At 50.0% G+C, this 20444-nt stretch overlaps 1 long non-coding RNA gene across 2 annotated transcripts; it reads left to right on the top strand.

Moving 5' to 3' along the window:
• The first annotated feature begins 44 nt into the window (after nt 1-44).
• Nucleotides 45-12401, top strand: LOC132010977 (uncharacterized). Of its 2 annotated transcripts, none has more exons than XR_009402314.1 (3): nt 45-253; nt 4447-4690; nt 11541-12401. It is a non-coding gene; the product is annotated as an uncharacterized LOC132010977 (long non-coding RNA). The 2 variants fall into 2 exon arrangements; XR_009402313.1 differs by having other exon boundaries at nt 11976-12401.
• The last annotated feature ends 8043 nt before the right edge of the window (nt 12402-20444 follow it).

Here is a 20444-nt window from a genome sequence, read left to right on the forward strand (position 1 = left end):
CCGGGCCTGAACTGCTCCCAGGGACCGCTCCGTCGCGGTAGGAGGACCCGGGGAAGCGGGAAGGGGAGGTTCTCAGCAGGGGCGGTCGTAGCCTGAGCCTCTTCCTGCCCCCCAGCAGAGGGGTCCCGTCTGTGCTATGGGGCCTGGACACTGGTCCCTGCCTACTTCCCGCCTACCTTGCAGCTGAGACTCCGGGATGCACCCCGAGAACGCCCCCGTCACGCCCCGTCGGCGACGGACCCCAGGCTCGAAGGTTAGGAGGGGTCTTCAGCAAGGCGACAATAGCCTCAGTCCCTGGACCCCAGCAGTCACCTTCGGGTGGCTCCGGGCGCTGGGCCTTCTCCATCCCTCCTCCCCCGCCTCCCACGCCTGGCTTAGAGGGAGTTGGGGAGGAGCAGGAGAAGGCAGGATTTTGGTGGGAACCTCCTTCTCCCCAAATGAGGAAGTTCTGGCTCCCCCACACCTGGTCTCTGCTACCCTTACTGCTCCCAACGATGTGATTTACTCATTTAACATGTTTCTGGGCTGTGTCCCCACCAGAAGGTCAGCCCCCACAGAGGCAGGGCCTCCCCTGCAGGGGCACAGCCCAGGCCCAGTAAGTTATCTGCTGAGCCAGTGAATGAATGAATGAGTGTGCTTCTATGTGTGGATCTCATTCATCAGATCTGGGGTCTGTCTCTCTTTCTCCTGGTCTCTCTCCTGTCTCTCTGTCTTTGTCTATGTCGCTCTCCCACGCCTCTCCCAGGCTTCCGCTTCTCCAACGGGCCAGTCCCAGCTGGCCCCACACCCCCACTCCCAGTTCCCAGGAGCTCCCCCACCCTCAGACCAGAGGCTCTAGCCAGGAAGGGGGGACTGGGATTGGTGGCTGCCCTTTGACTCAGCCATGAGGAGAGGATTGGGGGGTGCCCCCCCCCGTGAGGGATAGAGAGGGGCACCCAGGCCTGGTCATAGCCCCATGTACCCCTTGGGGATCCCTGAGGCTTCTACCCCACACTGTTCCTTGGGGAGACAGAAAGGTTCCCACTTGCTCCAACCAAAGACACACCCAGGGCAAGTGCAGCCAGTGGGGCCGAGGTGGGGGGATGGGGAACACCTGGGTGGGGGTGCCCCACAGCCTGGCCTTCCAATCCAGCAGAGATGAGCCCTGAAGATTCCCCAGATGCAGTGGGACCAGCCAGATGCTGGATAAATGACCCCCTTCTGTGAAAGGGAAGCCGCACCCTTCCTGGGAAGGTGGCCTCCTCACACCTCCCTGGGCTCTACGCTGTCCTGGGCCCTCCCACCGCCACCGCCCACCCGCAGGGCCCCTTTTCTGTAGACTAGGACCCTGCCTTCTCCAGCTCTGTGCCTCCACCCCTCTCCACCATTCCACACCTGTGGCCACAGTTCTTAATACCCAGATCAGGTCGGGCGCCTGGGTGGCTCCGTGGGTTGGGCCGCTGCCTTCGGCTCGGGTCATGAGCTCACAGTCCTGGGATCGAGTCCCGCATCAGGCTCTCTGCTCAGCGGGGAGCCTGCTCCCCTCTCTCTCTGCCTGCCTCTCTGCCTGCCTCTCTGCCTACTTGTTATCTCTCTGTCAAATAAATAAATAAAATCTTAAAAAAAAAAAAAAAAAACCTAGATCAGGTCCCTCTCCTGCTCTAAATTCTCCCATGGCTCCCAAGGTGACTCGAAGTAACTGCCACTGTGCTCACCACCGTCCACATGGCCCCGCTCTGTGTCTCCTTACTTACTCCACTGCTGTCCCTGCCTCCAGCCACCCTCTGTGTTCCTGTCCCAATGGCCTCCGACCGATTCCTCACACAATTCAGGACCCTTGCTCTTGGGGATAAGTCACCCTTTCCCCCAACACTTCCCAGCTGGTCACCTCCTCAGAGAGGCCTTCCTTGGTCTCTCCCCGTCCTCCCCAGTCTCACATGGTATTTGGCACCGTGTGAAACTACCTTATTTATTTTTTGACAGGGCCCATGGTGTGTCTGTGCCCTAACCCACAGGTCCGGGAAGGCAGAAACCCTGTCTGTCCCTCTGGCCCGGTGTCATCTAAATAGAAAGGGTTCAGAGTCTGGCGCCAAGCTCAGCTACTCCGTAGTCTAGGACCGTGGGCAAATGAGCCTCAGTGGCCTCATCTGTAGAATGGACTGAATAACAGTGTCCTCTCTGAGGGATATTAAAGAGGAAAGATATGATTAGAACAGAACCAGATGCGGCGCCTGGACGGCTCAGTGGGTTAAGCCTCTGCCTTCAGCTCAGGTCATGATCCCAGGGTCCTGGGATCCAGCCCTGCATCGGGCTCTCTGCTTGGCTGGGATCCTGCTTCCTCCCCTCTCTCTCTCTGCCTGCCTCTCTGCCTACTTGTGATCTTTCTCTGTGTCAAATAAATAAATAAAATCTTAAAAAAAAAACAAAAAAACAGAACCAGAATTTAAAAAAAACAAAAACAAAAAACAGAGCCAGGACATGCAGTGAGAGCTCCATAAATGGTGGGTACTCTGGGTCAGTACTGTGTCCCTGAGGAGGAATTAGGAGGGGCCTCAGCTCAGGCCTCATGGGCCTTAAGCGCCCCCCACCCATCTTTCCCACCCACCCCCCAGCCCCAGCCCCAGTCAAGCCCGGTCTCTTCCCCAGGGAAGGGCAGCTCAAGCCACAGCCCGCGCAGCTGATGCGTGCCCGGGCAGGCACCCACCGAGCAGGTTCTGCTCCCAGCGCCCTCCCACGGGGGCTGCCCCGCCCGGGTCAGCACCCACTCTCAAAGGAGAGTCGGCACCAGCGAGAGGAGAAAATGCCCAGTGCTGTGGTCTCAAACCCCCACCCGCCTCAAGGGTTGCAGGACCGCAGCTGGGGTGGGGGGAGGTTCCATTTCGCCCTCTCCACCCCATTTGCACGGATCGATCTTGAGCCCTGAATGCCGTAGGCAGGGAGGAGCAAACTGACAATTCTCCCCCAAGCCCCCCTGCCCTGGCCAGAGACCAGAGCAATCATGGTTGGGGGGGGGGGGCTCTTAAACTGGAGGCCCAAGGACCCCAGGTCTGTTCGCTTAGCTCAGAGGCCTCGCATTCAAACAACCGGCAGACCTGCCAGGAAACACTGTGCTTTAGCTGGTAAATCTGTTGTTTGCAGGGGTGCAGGCTAACAACTCGGGGACTATTTATATGCCAGTGTTGAACCAGCAAGTACATAGGGTCCATACCGACGGCCAGATTCGGGCTGGTGCAGAAGGAAGCTGCGAATGAGCAAGGTGGGCGCGCCTGGCTGGCTCAGGCGGTGGAGCGTACCTGCTCTTGATCTCAGGGTTGTCGGTTTGAGCCCCACCTTGGGTGTAGACATTACTTAAAAATAAAATCTAGAAAAAGAATAAAGGAAGGAAGGAAGAAAAATGGTGCTGAACTGTGGTTAGCAGTATGGTGTATTCATTTTATTTTATTTTTTAAAAAGCTTTTGTTTACTTATTTGATGAGAGACGCAGCGAACAGCGAGAGAGGGAACACAAGCCACCGGAGTGGGAGAGGGAGAAGCAGGCTTCCTGCCATGCAGGAAGCCCGATGTGGGACTCATCCAGAAGCCCCTATCATGACCTGATCCAAAGGCAGACGCTTAACAACTGTGCCACCCAGGGGCCCTGATGTATTTATTTTAATAGGCACAAGGGGTGCCTGGGTGGCTCAGTTAGTTAGTTAAGTGTCTGTCTTTGGCTCAGGTCATGATCCCGGGTTCCTGGGATGGAGCAACAGAGCATGCTCCTTGCTCAGCGGGGAGCCTGCTTCTCTCTCTCTGGCTCTGATGCTTCCCCTCCTCATACTCTCTGTCTCTCTCTCTGACAAATAAATAAATAAAATCTTTTAAAAAGATAGATATGAAAATAAATATAAGTGTGTGTATACATGGGTTAGTAAACACACACATATTTCCTGGCACTGTCTGCTGAAGGTTTGGAAGCATTGATACCCCAGGAAAAAATGAATATACTCAGCCCCCAGGTCTTTTTTTTTTTTTTTTTAAGATTTTATTTATTTTACAGAGAGAGAGAGAACAAGCAGGGAGAGCAGCAGATGGAGAGGGAGAAGCAGACTCCCCGCTGAGCTGGGAGCCGGATACAGGGCTCCATCCTAGCACTCTGGGATCAGGGTCCGAGTACAAGGGAGACACATAATGACTGAGCCACCCAGACGCCTCAGCCTCCAGGTCTTGCTCTCTAAATACCATTTTCCGGGGCGCCTGGGTGGCTCGGTGGGTTAAAGCCTCTGCCTTTGGCTCAGGTCATGATCCCAGAGTCCTGGGATCAAGCCCCACATCGGGCTCTCTGCTCGGGGAGCCTACTCCCCCACCCACCCACCTGCCTCTCTGCCTGCTTGTGATCTCTGTCAATCAAATAAATAATTAATAAATAAATAAATTTGTAAAAAAAAGTTTAAAAAAATTAATAAAAATAAATACCATTTTCCAATACAGGGACCCAGGGCTGGAGAAATGGCTGATTCTAGGGCTAGAGCCGAGAAAACACCACACCAGTCTGGAGACACTTCCAGCGGCAGAAAGTACTTAAAACAAGCTGGAAGGACTCGGAAGCCAACCTCAAAGAACTCTCCTTGGCCACAGCTGGAACAATTCGAGAACAAAGTGAATAACCATAGCATTGGATTATGACCCCAGCGATGAAATCAAGTCCACACGAGTCCGTACTGATTAAAAATACGTGAGTAAATCCATTTAAAAATGGAGGAGAAGGGCTCCTGGGTGGATCCGTCGGTTAACCCTCTGCCTTCGGCTCAGGTCATGATCTCAGGGTCCTGGGATCGAGCCCCGCATCAGGCTCTCTGCTCCGCGGGGAGCCTGCTTCCCCCTCTCTCTCTGCCTGCCTCTCTGCCTACTTGTGATCTGTCGAATAAAAAAATAAAATATTTTTTTAAAAAATGGAGGAGAAGGGACAAATGTCCCTGACAGGAGACTTTCAATTAATAAATGCAGAATGAGAGGTGCCTGGGTGGCCCAGTCGATGAAGTGTCCGACTCTCGGTTCTGGCTCAGGTCGTGATCTCAGCGTCATGATCAAACCCCGCTTGGGGCTTCATGCTTAGCTCAGAGTCTGCTGGTGAGTCTCTCTCCCTCTCCCTCCCCTTTTGCTCCACCCCCCACTCTCTCTCTCTCTGAAATAAATAAATAAAATCTTTTAAAAAAATAAATGTAGAATGAACGACGAAAGTAGAAAATCGCCATTAGAATGCCACAGTAAATGACTGCAGGAGGCAGAAGCCACTGATGGATGAGAAATTTAATGGACAAAATTTTAAGGAGAAACAGGACATTTGCATAGCCTCAGAGTTTCTACCCCTAAACATCTCTTAACCACCTTGATGTCTTTTTTTTTTTTTAAGATTGTATTTATTTATTTGACAGAGATCACAAGTAGGCAGAAAGGCAGGCAGAGAGAGAGAGGAGGAAGCAGGCTCCCCACTGAGCAGAGAGCCCGATGCGGGGCTCGATCCCAGGACTCTGGGATCATGACCTGAGCCTAAGACAGAGGCTTTAAGCCACTGAGCCACCCAGGCACCCCACCACCTTGATGTCTTGTGAGGTGCCTGGCTGGCTCAGTCAGTAGAGCGTGCGACTCTTGGTCTCCAGCCCCACAGTGGGTATAATGCTTACGTAAAAAGAATGTTTTTTTTTTTTAATTACCTTGATGGCCTTAATCTTTGTCCACAAATTATTTAATTTAATTTAATTTGACAGAGAAAGACCCACTGAGAGAGGAAACACAAGCACGGGGAGTGAGAGAGGGAGAAGCAGGCTTCCCACTAAGCAGGGAGCCCGGTGCGGGGCTCAATCCCTGGACCCTGGGATCATGGCCTGAGCGGAAGGCAGATGCTTAGTGACTGAGCCACCCAGGTGCCCCATCCACAAATTCTTCTTTTTTTTCTCCCACAAATTCCTGATTGTCCTTCCCATAAGCAGTGGAGTTAAGTTGCCCCCTCCTTGAGAGGGAATGGACTCCAGCTTTAGTCCTAACAGCTAAAAGTTGGCAGCAAGCAAGGCGTCCTTCAGTAGGGGAGTGGATAAACTGTGGGACATCCACACACGCTGAACATTATTCAGCGCTAAAAAAAAAAAAAAAAAAACGAGCTATCAAACCATGAAAAGGCAGGAGGAAACTTAAATGCATATCACTGAGTGAAAGAAGCCAGTCAGAAAAGCTACCTGTGAGGCGCCTGGGGAGCTCAGTTGGTTGAGAGCTCTTGGTTTCCGCTCAGGTCATGCTCTCAGGGTCATGGGATCAAGCCCCGAGTCCGGCTCTGCGCTCAGCGAGGAGTCTGCTGGAGATTCTCTCTCTCCCCCTCCCTCTGCTCCTCCTCCTCCTCTCTCTCTCTCTCTCTCTCACACACACACACATAAATAAATAAAATCTTTTAAAAAAGAAAAAGAAAAGGCTGCACGCTGTTTGACTGCAGCTCTCGAATATTCTGGAAGAGCCAAAAGGGTGGAGACAGTAGAAGGCGCAGGGGTTGGCAGGGGTTACGGGGTGGAGAAGGTTGCCTAGGTGGGGTACATTGGATTTTTATGGCAGTGGGGGTGGGTACATGTCATTTTACGCTGATCCAGACCCAGAGAATGGAACAGCCCAAGAGTGAAGCCTAATGTCAGCTGTGGACTCTGGGTGACAATGACATGTCATGGTAGGTTCACTAGTTCTACATGCCGTGGGACTGTGACGTGGCATGTTCACTGTGGGGGAAGTTGTGGGGGCATCAGGGTGTATATGGGGGGACTCAGGACTTTGCACTGAATTTCAGAGCTCTGAAAAATAAGTTTATTAAGTTTTTAAAACACCTCTGCCATTTCAAGTGGACAGATGCTCCAGGGCCACGCCCTCTGGTGGCTTTGGAAATACGGATTGCCAGCCTGACCGAAGATGTTTTGAGTTTGGGACGCCTGACTGAGATGCCAGGGACAAGGACTTGGGGGCAGACCGATGGCAGAGCCATTTTCAGGTTCCAGAACCTCTGCACTTCAGTCTCCTCCCCTGAGCATAGGGACACACACTGCCTTCTCCCTGCCCCGTTAGGGCCTCACCTTCTGGTGGTGGGATCAAAAAACCCATAGACAAGGTAGTAAGTGGATTCCACATAGTGATGTGTGCTATTAATCAATTAGATATCACGGTGGCATAGGAGAGTGACTGGGGACCATTTCAGATCCAGAGAGCCGGGCATCCCTCCTTGAGGCGGTAAAGGGAGCTGAGGTCAGCAGAAAGGGGGTTCCTAGCAGAGGAATCATCATGAGCAAAGCCCTAGCATACTCCTTCTACTTTTTATCTCTTAAAAAGATTACTTGTTTATTTATTTGACAGATCACAAGTAGGCAGAGAGAGAGAGAGAGAGGAGGAAGCAGGCTCCCTGCTGAGCAGAGAGCCCATAAATATGGGGCTCGATCCCAGGACCCTGAGACCATGACCCGAGCTGAAGGCAGAGGCTTAACCCACTGAGCCTCCCAGGCGCCCTACTCCTTTTATTTTTTAAAAATGAGGTGACATTCACATAACATAAAATGAACCTTTTTAAAGGAACAGTCCACTGCCTTTGAGCACATTCACAAGGGTATGCAAGCACCACCTCTGTCTAGTTTAAACAATCAAAAAAAAATGTCATCACCGCAGAAGGAAACCACACCCATTAAGAAGCCATTCCTCATTGCCTCCTCCCGGGATACTTCATGTAAATGGAATCATGCAATCTGTGGCCTTTTTTTATCAGACTTCTTTCACTTGGCATCCTGTTTTTTGGGGTCCTTCCAGCTGTTAAAGGTACCAGGAGTCCATTTCTTTTTATGGCTCAATAGTATTTTATTGCAGGGCACCTGGGTGGCTCAGTGGGTTAAGCCGCTGCCTTCAGCTCAGGTCATGATCTCAGGGTCCTGGGATCGAGTCCCACATCGGGTTCTTTGCTCGGCAGGGAGCCTGCTTCCTCCTCTGCCTCTCTGCCTACTTGTGATCTCTCTCTGTCAAATAAATAAATAAAATCTTTTAAAAAAATAGTATTTTATTGCATTTGTGGACTTCTTCTTAAAGGTTCTAAAAGGCTCCTAGAAGAGACTTCCAGTTGGCCGGGAAGGGGCGGAGGAGGCAGCCTTGTGCTGGGGCATCACCTTGTCTCGAGATGCTGGGCAGGTCTTGGGCAGTCAGATGACTCTCTCTCCTCACCTGCTCACCTCAGGCCTGGCCTGCTGGCCAGGGGGAGAAGCTGACCTCATCCTCCCTCGCCTGCGTCCCCAGGTACAGCTCAGGTTAAACTCCGGCCAAGACTTCAAAATCTGTTGACGTGGGTGGGGGTCAAGTCCTCGGGGAGACAGGAGGAATCAGGCCCTGTTCTTTCCCCCGGGCCGCCCCTCGAGGTACCCTCCAACCCACACTCTCTCACTTCCCAAGCCCTAGGCTTGGAAACTGGGAGTCAGCACCTCCCCTCTCTTGCCCCCTCACACTTAGACATTCATTTCACAGACTAGGTGGAAGGGAAGGAGAAAGAACAGCTGGGCCGAAGCAGTCGATCAGCACAGGCAAAGGCCTGGAGACCACAAAGAATGGGTGTGCAAAAGAAAAGGAAATGAGGTCAGTTAGTGGGAGCTTGGCTTAGGGGAGAGGAAAGAAGAGAGGGGTGGGGGTGGTTGGGGGGGGGGGGTAAGGGTCAGGTCCAGCGGGGCCCGAAATGCCAAGCCTCTGCCATCTGACCACCACCTCCCTAGATGACGGGCCAAACCTCTCTGATCTCAGTCACCCCCCTTGGTAAGCTGGGGTCTTTCACACAGAGGTCTTGTGAACACGGATGCAGTCATCGGGGCCGTGTTGACACCTCTCCCGACAGCAAACCATGCTATAAATGTCAGCATGTTTTAACGGCTTTACTGAGACACGATTCGCCTACCATACAATTCACCCACTTAAAGTGTGATTTTGGATTTCAATGGTTCTTGGTGGATTCGCAGAGCGTGTTCCCAGTCCCCACATCTAATTGTGGAACCCTGCATCACTCCCAAAGGGAACTCCGTACCCCCTGGCCATCACCTTCAGTTCTCCCCTCCTTGCGTCCCCTTGCAAACCACGAATGTACTTTCCTGTTACTGTGGATTTGTCTGTTCTTGACATTTCCTTCCAATGGAATCATGTGATACTTTGTATCTGGCTGGCTTCTTTCACTCAGCTGAGTGTTTTGAAGACTCAGCCATGTCGCAGCATGAATCTGAACGTCATTCCTTTTTATGGCTGGATAAGATGTCAGGGTATGGATTTGCCACGTTTCGTTTTTCCACTCATCAGCTCGTGGGCATTTGGGTTGCTTCTCCTTTTTTGGCTAGCTAGGAAAATGCTGCTATGAACCTTCACGTGGAGGCTTTTTGTGCGGATATCTATTTTTGTCTCCATGGGGTATATTCCTAAGAGTGGAATTGCTGGGTCAGAGGGTAACTCTTTAACGTTTTGAGGAACTGCCAGACTTTTCCAGATCGACTGTGCCATTTTGCATTCCCAGCTGCAACATACACGGGTTCAGACTTCCCCACATCCTTGCTAATGCTTGTTGTCCATCCTATTATTATTATTATTTTAAGATTTTATTTATTTGTCAGAAAGAGAGAGCACACAAGCAGGCAGAGAGGCAGGCAGAGGCAGAGAGAGAGGCAGGCTTCCCGCCGAGCAAGGAGCCCAATGCGGGACTCAATCCCAGGACCCCAGGATCATGAACCGAGCTGAAGGCAGAAGCTTTAACCCACTGAGCCACCCAGGCGCCCCTTGTTTTTTGCTACTGTTTTTTTTTTTTTAAAGATTTTATTTATTTATCTGTCAGAGAGAGCGAGCACAGGCAGAGGCAGAGGCAGAGGGAGAAGCAGGCTCCCCGCTGAGCAAGGAGCCTGATGTGAGACTCGATCCCCAGATGCTGGGATCATGACCTGAGCCGCAGGCAGCTGCTTAACCACCTGAGCCACCCAGGCGTCCCTTTGCTACTGTTTTTAATGATCCACTCTTCACACCGTAGTCCATCCTTCCTCCTGTCCTTCTGCTCACAGCTCTCCATTACTCCTTGGTGCCCTTTGAAGAAAGTTCAGAGAGTCCTGGCCATTGGCGTTGGCTCTCCCCACTGCCACCTCGCCTTCCCCCTGCTTCACCCCATAACTTAGTTCCTGCCTCTGAATGTCCAAATCTGGCAACTGCTTCTCAAGGTCAGAGAGAGGCAGGCTGTGGGGTCAGGCAGTTAGGGGCTGGAATCCTGGCTCTGATGATCCTGGGTGGATGAATTCACCTCTGTGAGCCTCAGTTTGCTCATCAGTTAAATGGGAATCAGATTATTCCCTCTCTCATTGGGTTCAATGACTTAGTTGATGTCAACTCCTTTTTAAGGTTTTAATTTTTTAAGTAATCTCTATACCCATCAAGCTCGAACTCACAGCCCTGAGATCAATAGTCCAACACTTGGATGCCTGAGTGGCTCAGTTGGTTAAGCAACTGCCTTCAGCTCAGGTCATTATCCTGGATTCCCAGGATCAAGTCCCTTGTAGGGCTCCCTGCTCAGTGGGGAGTCTGCTTCTCCCTCTGACCCTCTCCCCTCTCATGCACACTCTCTCTCATTCCCTCTCTCAAATAAATAAATAAAATCTTTAAAAAAAAAAAAAAGGCCCACACTCTACTGCTTAAGCCAACAGACGTCCCTCATGTCAAATCTTTAGTCCAATGTCTAGCATTGAGTAGGGGTTATATCGATCAAGATTTGCTTAGTTGGCAGTTCCAGAAAAAAAAAAAATTATGTTCAACTGAAAAACGACTGAAACTCATGTGAGGAAAAGGAAGAAATGAATTGGCTCCTGTAACTGAAAATCTAGGCACCTAGGAGTTGTGTTGATTTCAGGTACAGTTGGATCAAGAAGCTATATAGTGTCTATGGGAAACTAACTTGCTGCCTCCTGGCTCTACTGGGCTTTCATCTCATCAGGCTTCCGTGGGACAGTAGAGATCGTGTCTGGCACCATAGATCCGTGACTCCCACTCAGCAGCTACTTGGAAAGAGATACCCAACTGCCCCAAGGTTTCAACAGCAGTCCTTGTACTGCATCATCATTGGTCCAGCTGGAATCACATGACACAACCAAACCAATGGCATGGCCTAGGGGATGGACTGCTCTGATTGGCTGGGTCAGAGAGAGGTCATTCCAAATTTGTCAGCACACCTCCATCTGAGCCAATATGAGTCCTGGAGCCCTGGTAGGTTGTGTTTCAGGCTTCTGAGATGGGAAGGCATGAGGCGTTGGAAAGGTCAGGGGTTACATTTATGGAGTTCCGTTGGGGATAGCTGAGTTTGAGGTGCCTCTAGGCCATCACACGGTGCCCCTGAGTCATCAGCTGGGTAGGAGACAGCAGTCACCGGATGTCTTGGTGGCTCGCATTCTTTTTATTGCTTTTATGGGAAGGTAATTTCATCTCCCTATGAAGGATACAATTGGAAAGTGTAATTATTATGATGTATAATTTCTCCACCTGGAGATAATTGCCTTTTTTTTTCTCCTTCTTAGAAGTTCTGGCAGCACATCTCAATTCAGCTTTCCAAATGACCACACCGTCCAGAGAATGGAGAGGAAGTGTGCTCTTTTCTTCCTGGGTTTTTTCTGCTGGGCAGTTTCTCCTGCCACTGTCCCGCGGGAATCATCTTCAATTCCCATATTGGGACACCTGTTTCCTCAATCTTGAGTCTTCCTTTTTTCTTTTTATCTTTCTTCTTTTTTTTTTTTTTTAATTTACTCCCTTGTTTTGGTTGAGTGCATCCTGCAATAACTTTCTAAGAACATAAGAGCACGGGAGATGACATTTTTTAGTCCCTCTGCGTTTTGAAATGTCTCTGCCTGCTCCTTGCACTTGGTCACTATTTTGGCTGGAAATAGGGGTCTGGGTTCGAAATCCTATTCTGTCAGAATTTTGAGGCTACAGATCCATTGTCTCTTTATTTCCAGTGTCTTTGAATTTGCTGCTTGTGCCACCAGGAATGCACTCCTTTCCTCCTCATCCTTTTGATACCACAATGGCCATTTCAAGGGTAAACCAATAGCTCTGGACGGAAAAACCCAGCCAAGTCCATGACTGCTTTGACCGATTCTGGCCATCAAATGCAGGTGGAAGCGGAGTCACTTCTGTACATCAGTCACTTCTGAGCCGAGGCATCGAAAAGCCCACACATGCTTCTCCGGTCTCCCTGGACGTGTTTGTTCCTGCAGCAAAACTTGACTTATGCTGGGGCGCCTGGGTGGCTCAGTGGGTTAAAGCCTCTGCCTTCCGCTCAGGTCATGATCCCAGGGTCCTGGGATCAAGCCCCACATCGGGCTCTCTGCTGAGCAGAGAGCCTGCTTCCCTTCCTCTCCCTCTGCCTGCCTCTCTGCCTACTTGTGATCTCCCTCTCTCTGTCAAATAAATAAAATATTTTTTAAAAATACTTGACTTATGCTAATACAGAGTGCAGCATGAACGTGGCTTCCTCAGAGAGGTCCTCCTGGGTCTCAGTGGCTAAACTAAGATCACTTCCCCTATCACCAGCATGTATTTCCTGATGTGACCCTTACTGCTATCATAACATAATATTGTTATTTGTGTAACAAGTTCAGCATCCATCTCCTGCATCCCTCCACCAAGACCCTGAGAGGAGAGAGTGGTATTTGGTTTACTTACCCAGTGCTGGAGCTTTGAACCCAGAAAGAGCCTGGCCCATAGTAGATGTTCAGGATCTATTTGTCGAATTTATTTGTAGTCAATTTTTGAAGATTTTATTTATTTATCTGACACAGACAGAGAGCACAAGCAGGGGGAGCAGCAGGGAGAGGGAGAGGGAGAAGCAGACTCCCGCCAAGCAAGGAGCCTGATGCGGGACTCGATCCCAGGACCCTGGGGTCATGACCTGAGCTGCAGGCACACACTTAACCTTTGAGCCACCCAGGCGTCCCTCTCACTCACACAACTCCTGATGTCATAGCAGCGTGAGGGGCAGCCCAAGATGGCCTCAAGGAAGCAAGGAAGTTTGACAAGGAGCGTGATTAAAGGTGAAAAAGCATCTGCATGTTTCATTTTCTTCAAGAGCACCTAATGCACTCTAGCAACTGCTCAGCCGGGAGGGATGTCCAGGGCATGATGTAGTTCACTGAGGGGCCTGGGAACAGGGGAGAGAGAGGCCCAGCGGCATGCTTGGAATTGCTCAGAGACCCAGGGGGAAATTCATGCAGCCTCACCAAGACCGAGATGCAGTCACCAGAAGAGAGTCCTGCCTTACGGGACTCCGCGCCAAGTGCAGGTTGGCGTCTGGGCCCTGACGTTAGCATACGGATTCACTCCTTTGGCTTTGCTGGACCATCACCGACATACAACAAACCGCTGGTACTTCCAGTGTCCTCTCCAGCCTTCGGGATGGGCAGCCTCCCTCATACAGCCGTTCGGGTGGGTTTGTAGTGGGAGCTGGTTGTCCTGTCATTTTGCATTTCCCTGGGGGCTGCTGCTTGTTGACAATCTTTCCTGTTGCTTCTTTGGCCTCTGTGTATCTTTTATGAAGAATCTGTTCAAAGCTCTTGCCGGTGTTTTTATTGGGTGGCTTTCCACGTTTTCAGTGCGTGGTGGGGCGCCTGGGTGGCTCAGTCCGTTACCCTGCTCGGCGGGGAGTCTGCCTCTCCCTTCCTCTGCCTGCTGCTCTCCCTGCTTGTGCTCTCTTGCTCTCTGTCAAATAAATAAAATATTTAAAAATAACAAATAAAATTTTTAAAAAGAGTCTGGTGACTCTGATGATTAACCCTGGGGATAATAGATAATAGTTGATCCCCTGCTGTATGACCTCTATATCTGAAGGGGGATAAATGAGTGTGCCTACCTTGGAGGGTAGTGTTGAGTGTTAAGTACTTTAGACAGGTCAAGTCAGGGGCACCTGGGTGGCTCAGTTGGTTAAATGACCGACTCTTGATTTCCACTCAGGTCACGATTGCAGGGTCATGAAATTGAGCCCCAAGGTAGGCTCCACGCTCAGCTGGAAGTTGGCTTGAGATTCTCTCTCTCTCCCTCTGCCCCTCCCCCTCTTATAAATAAATAAGAAAAAGGACAGGTATGGGGCGCCTGGGTGGTTCAGTGGGTTAAAGCCTCTGCCTTCGGCTCAGGTCATGATCTCAGGGTCCTGGGATTGAGCCCTGCATCGGGCTCTTTGCTCAGCGGGGTGCCTGCTTCCTCCTTTCTCTCTGTCTACTAGTGATCTCTGTCTGTCAAATAAATAAAATCTTTTAAAAAAGGAAAAAGAAAAAAAGATAAAGTCAGTAGGGAACTGATCTGGAGCCCTAGAGAAATCAGCTGTGGAGACTCAGAGACAGCTGGGAGGGGGCATTGAGGATGGTTAAGTGCTACAATCATTTAGTCATTCAACAAACAGCCATTGTGTGTTAGCTGTGTTCCAGCACAAGAGGCATAAGGGAATGGAGATGTCTGGTTTCTCCTGTCATCGCTAGCTTTAGGTGCCAGCTTGTTGTAAGGGACGATGGATGTTCTTGAGAGAATAGTGGAATCAGGAGAGTCATAGCTCTTGTCTATGGGGCTTTCACTCTTACAGGGGCCCCAGGATTCATGAGCGATGACACAGTGCATCAGGAGTTATTACAGCTGTGGTCAGGGGGAGACCGAGAACAGATAAAGGGCCCTAGCCCGGGGCACCTGGGTGGCTCAGTCAGTTAAGTGTCAGCCTTCTGTTCTGGTCATGGTCTCAGGGTCCTGGGATTGAGCCCCACATCAGGCTCCCTGCTCAGCGGGCTCCCTGCTCAGCGGGAAGTCGGCTTGTTCCTTTCCCTCTGTCCCTCCCCACCCACCTCCCCCCTCCCAGCTCTTGTGCTCACTCTCTCTCTCTCCCTCTCTCTCCTTCTCAAATAAGTAAATAAAATCTTTGAAAAAAATAAAATAAATAAAGGGCCCTAGCCCCATGGAGGTCAGGACAGGCCTCAGGGCGGATGATGGGCAAGCTGAGGCCTGAAGGGGCGGAGGCATCAACAGGTGATACTAGTTTCCCACGCTTCCGTAATAAACTACAACAAAGCGGTGGCTTGAAACAGAAATGGATTCTCTCACAGTCCTGGGAGCTAGAAGTCTACAATCAAGATGTCAGCAGGGTCACGCTCTCTCTGAAGACGCCAGGGGAGAAGAGAGACTGCTTCCCTGCCTCTTTCCTAGCATCTGGCCGTAACTGGCATCTTTGTTTCATGGGTGACTAACCCCAGACTCTACCTGCATGGTTCCTTGGCCTACTTCCTGGTTTCTGTGTCTGTCTGTCTGTCTTCTCTGCTTACAGGAACACGGGTCCCTAGCCTTCTTGGATCCAGGGCCCACCCTAATCCAATATGACCTCAGGTTTCTGGGGTTAGGACTTCAACATATCTTTCTGGGAGACACAATATAGCCCCAAGGCAGGCTGTCCTGGGACAATACTAGGATTTGGGATCTGAAGTTGGCAGCAGACAAGTTTGGGGCAACCCAGGTGGGGGGCGTCCTTGGGGTGGGGGTGGCTGGCCACTGGTTTGCTTAAGAGGATGGGCCATTGCAGGAGGGGGGGGGGGGATGGAGGAAGGGAAGAAGGAGTAGAAAGAGGAGGGTTAGCCCAGATGGAGATACAGAGCGGGCCCTGAACAGCTCCCAGGGGCCAACTGGGATTCAGGCAGAGGTTGTCCAGGGAAGGAGGGACCCAGGGGACCAAGCGCATCTGGGATGTCATGTGTCTGGACGTGTGCTGTGGTTGTATTTCCTGCACTGTCCAATCCAGGAGCTGCTGGCCACACCGGGCTGGGGAGCACCTGAAATGTGGCCAGTCCAAATTGAGACGTGCTATGGGTGTGAAATACACACAAAGCAGCTTTTGCAGACGGTGCCAAAAAAGGTAAAATAGCTCGATAATCATTTTTTATACTTAGTACATGCTGAAATGATAATATTTTGCGTATATGGAGTTAAATAAAAAGTACTGTTAAATATAATTTTCGGGGCGCCTTGGTGGCTCAGTTGGTTAAGTATTTGCCTTCAGCTCCGGTCGTGATCCTGGGGTTCTGGGATCAAGCCCTGTGTCACGCCCTTGCTCAGCGGGAAGCCTGCTTCTCCCTCTGCCTGCTGCTCCCCCTGCATGTGCTCACTCGCTCTATCAAATAAATAAACAAAATCTTTTAAAAAACAAATAAACAAACACTTAATTTTACCTAAACAAATCTGGTTTAGTGGGTGAAGCGCGCAACTCTCAACCTCGGGTTGTGAGTTGAAGCCCCACATTGATTGTATAGGTTAGTTAAAATAAAGGGGGTGCCTGGTTGGCTCAGTGGGTTAAAGCCTCTGCCTTTGGCTCTGGTCCTGATCTCAGGGTGCTGGGATTGAAACCCATATCGCGTCTCTGCTCCCCCCTCACCCCTCCTCTCTGCCTACTTGTGATCTCTGTCTGTCAAATAAATAAATAAAATTTAAAAAAATTAATAAAATCAAAATTAATTTTATCTGCTTTTTAAACTTTTTTTAAAAAAGATTTTATTCATTTATTTGAGAGAGAGAGCACATGAGCAGGGGGAGAGGGAGAAGGAGAAGCAGACTCCCTGCTGAGCAGGGAGCCCAATGTGGGGCTCAATCCCAGGACCCTGGGATCATGACCCAAGGTGAAAGCAGACACTTAACTGACTGAGCCACCCAGGTGCCCCTAAATTTATTTTTTATTGAGATATAATCAACATGTAACTTTGTATTAGTTTCAAGTGTGCAACATGATTTGATATTTATATATATTGCTAAATGATTGGCACATTAAGTTTACTTAATATCCTTTACCTCACATAGTTACAAACTGTTTTTCTTTTTTTTTTTTTTAAAGATTTTTTTTTAATTTATTTATTTGACAGAGAGAAATCACAAGTAGTCAGAGAGGCAGGCAGAGAGAGAGAGAGGAGGAAGCAGGCTCCCTGCTGAGCAGAGAGCCCCATGTGGGACTCGATCCCAGGACCCTGAGATCATGACCCGAGCCGAAGGCAGCGGCTTAACCCACTGAGCCACCCAGGCGCCCACAAACTGTTTTTCTTATGAGAACTTTTTTTTAATATATAAGATTTTATTTATTTATTTGAGAGAACAAGAGCCAGAGAGCATGAGCAGGGGCAGAGGCAGAGGCAGAGGGAGAGGGAAAAGCAGGCTCCCCGATGAGCAGGGAGCCAGATGTGGGACTTGATCCTAGAACCTGGGATCACGACCTGAGCAGAAAGCAGATGCTTAACCATCTGAGCCACCCAGGGCCCCCATTTTTTTTTTTTTTAAATAAACTCTACACCCAACCGGGGTCTCAAACTCACAACCGTAAGATCAAGAGCTGCACTTTCCACTGAGTGAGCCAGGCACCCCTAAGATCTTTTTATTTTATTTTATTTATTTTAAAGTTGTATTTATTTAAGTTACAGCTACACCCAGTGTGGGGCCTGAACTCATGACCACGAGATCAGGAATCCCAAGCTCCACCTGCTGAGCCAGTCAGGTGCCCCACGTCTGGCCTTGTTCGGATTCCACCTGTGAAAGCCTGCACAGTATTTGCGTTTCTCTGTCTGACTTAATTCACTCAGCATAATGCCCTCAAGGTCTACCCACATTGTTGTGAATGGTAGGATTTCCTTCCTTTTTTTTTTTTTTAATTTTATTTATTTATTGGACAGAGAGAGAGAGTGAGCGAGCAAGAGCATAGGCAGAGTGAGTAGCAGGTAGTGGGAGAGGCAGAGGGAGAAGCAGCCTCCCCACTGAGCAGGGAGCCCGACGCAGGGCTCGATCCCAGGACCGGACCCCAGGAACATGACCTGAGCTGAAGTCAGACGCTTAACGACAGAGCCACCCAGGCATCCCGGATTTCCTCCCTTTTTTAAGGCTGAGTAATAGTCCACTATGTGGATAGACACCACGTGTTCCTCCTCTAGCTACTAACGGACAGTTTGAGGGTTTCCGGGGGCTGACTGTTGTAGACGATGCTGCACGAACACGGGACAGCAGGCATCTCTAGGAAATCCTGTCTCCATTTCCTTCGGGTAAATACGCAGACGTGGGATTGCTGAATCCTATGGTAGCTCTCTTTTTAATTTTTGGAGGATCCTCAGTACTGTTTCCCACAGTGGCCGCGCCAGCATACACTCCCATTAGTGGTGCCCTGGGGATGCCTTTCCTATGTTACTACACTTACCATCTTTTTCATAGTAGCCATCCTGACGGGTATGAGTTGACATCTCCTAGTGCTTTTGATTTGCCTTTTCCTTGTGACTGATGATGTTACGCACCCTTTCATGCAGCTCTTGGCTAGTTGTCTGTCTTCTTTGGAAAACTGTCTATTGAGATCCTCTGCCCGTTTTGTAATTAGATTGTATTTTTCTTTTCTTTTTTTTTTTTTAAAGATTTTATTTATTTATTTGACAGAGATCACAGGTAGGTAGAGAGGCAGGCAGAGAGAGAGAGAGAGAGAGAGAGAAGCAGGCTCCCCGCTGAGCAGAGAGCCCGATGTGGGACTCGATCCCAGGATCCTGAGATCATGACCTGAGCCGAAGGCAGCAGCTTAACCCACTGAGCCACCCAGGCGCCCCCCAGATTGTATTTTTCTAACAGGGCTACTAGAATTTCAAATATTATAGTAACGTTATGTATCTACTGAACACCACCGCTCTAGGTTTTTGTTTTTGTTTTTGTTCTTGTTGTTGTTGTTCAGTGTGTAGAAACTGTTCATAAGCATAACTTGAGAGGGGCACATGGGTGGCTCAGTCGGTTAAGCACCCGACTCTTGATTTCTGCTCAAGTCATGATCTCAGGGTTATGAGATCAAGGACCGCCGCAGGCTCCAGACCGGACTTGGAGCCTGCTTGGGATTGTCTCTCCCTCGCCCTCTTCCCCTCCCTGTTCCTCTCTGAAAGCATAAAAAATAAATAACTTGATAAATAGGTTATTTCAGCTGTTGGATGGATTAGAGGCGTCAGAGGAGGCGGACGGCTGCTAGTGATGGGGGCCAGACTGGCAGGGGAGTGGAGATAAGAATGCCAAACATTGGGAACCCATTAAGCCTCTGCCTTCGGCTCTGGTCACGATCGTAGGGTCCTGGGATCAAGCCCCACGTGTGGCTCCCGGCGATGGTAGGTCTGCTTGTCTCCCTCTCCCTCTGCCCCTCTCCCCACAAACATGCACACCCTCTCTTGGTCTCTCTAATAAATACATAAAATAAAATCGAAAAAAAACAAAAGCAAAAAGTCATGTCATGAGCAGCAACAATTCACACTGAAGTTGTGGCTGGTGTGAGCCTGGCCCTGTTCTTTGCGTTCTGCATATTCCTTTCCTCCTTCTCCCAAACCCTAGGAATTAGGCACTGTTATTAAGCCCATTTGGCAGATGAGGAAAGTGAGGTCTAGGGAGGCAGGGTCACCTGTCCAAGAGGTCTGACTGCCGCGTCTGCCTCAGTGACGAAGACTATTGTGCTGCTTCAGGAGTGTGAGGACAGCTGGGAACAGACAGACAGACTCTGGTAAAGGAAGCAAGGGAGGCTGAGGGGTGGGGGGAGGGGCGAGGGTATGGGAGGAAAAGCCAGTGGGGATGAAATGCAGGATCAGAGGGATCCTGAGGGACAGAGGATCAGATAGGGGCACATCAAACCTGGGGAGCCTGGGGGACATTCCAAGGGGGACACAGGTGGAGTCTGGACCCTGGGCTGGGGCCAGAGACCCCAGTGGTACTCATTGGGAAGGGGGAATAAAGGGCAAGGAATCCAGGTTCCCACCGTATCTCCTGGGGAACCAGCTTGACCACAGAGGGGGTGGTCAGCCACCAGACCAAACAGAAGGGGGTCACCTATGGACCCCACAAACCAGCTGCTCCTTGCAAAAAGTTCTTCTTTCCATTCCATATGTTATTTGCTGCACTAACTGCATTGTTGAGCACCTACTGTGTACATGCAGGCCACGGGCTGAGCGTTGAGAAGCCAGCAGTTACCAAGATGGACAGAGTCCCTGGGCCTCGTGGTAGTGGTGTAGGGACAGAGGTAATAAATTTATATATATATATATATATACATATACATATATACATATATGTATATATATGTATACATATGTATATATATGTATACATATATATATATACATATATATATGTATATATATATACAAATTTGGTGCTCTGGTCAATGTTTGAATCCCCCTCTAAAATGCATATATTATAACCCTAACCCCCAATGTGAGGGTATGAGGAGATGGGGCTTCTGGGAGATGATCAGGTATTACATGGGCTCATGAGGGTAGAGAATCCATGATGGGGTTAATGCCAAGAGGAAGAAGACAGGAGCTCTCTTTCTCTCTCTCTCTTTCTCTCTCTCTCTCTCTCTCTCTGCCTCCCTCAGTCAGCATACAGCAGAGAAAGGGCATGTGAGGACATAACCAGGA

Source organism: Mustela nigripes, chromosome 2 (assembly GCF_022355385.1).
Source record: "Mustela nigripes isolate SB6536 chromosome 2, MUSNIG.SB6536, whole genome shotgun sequence".
NCBI lineage: Eukaryota > Metazoa > Chordata > Mammalia > Carnivora > Mustelidae > Mustela > Mustela nigripes.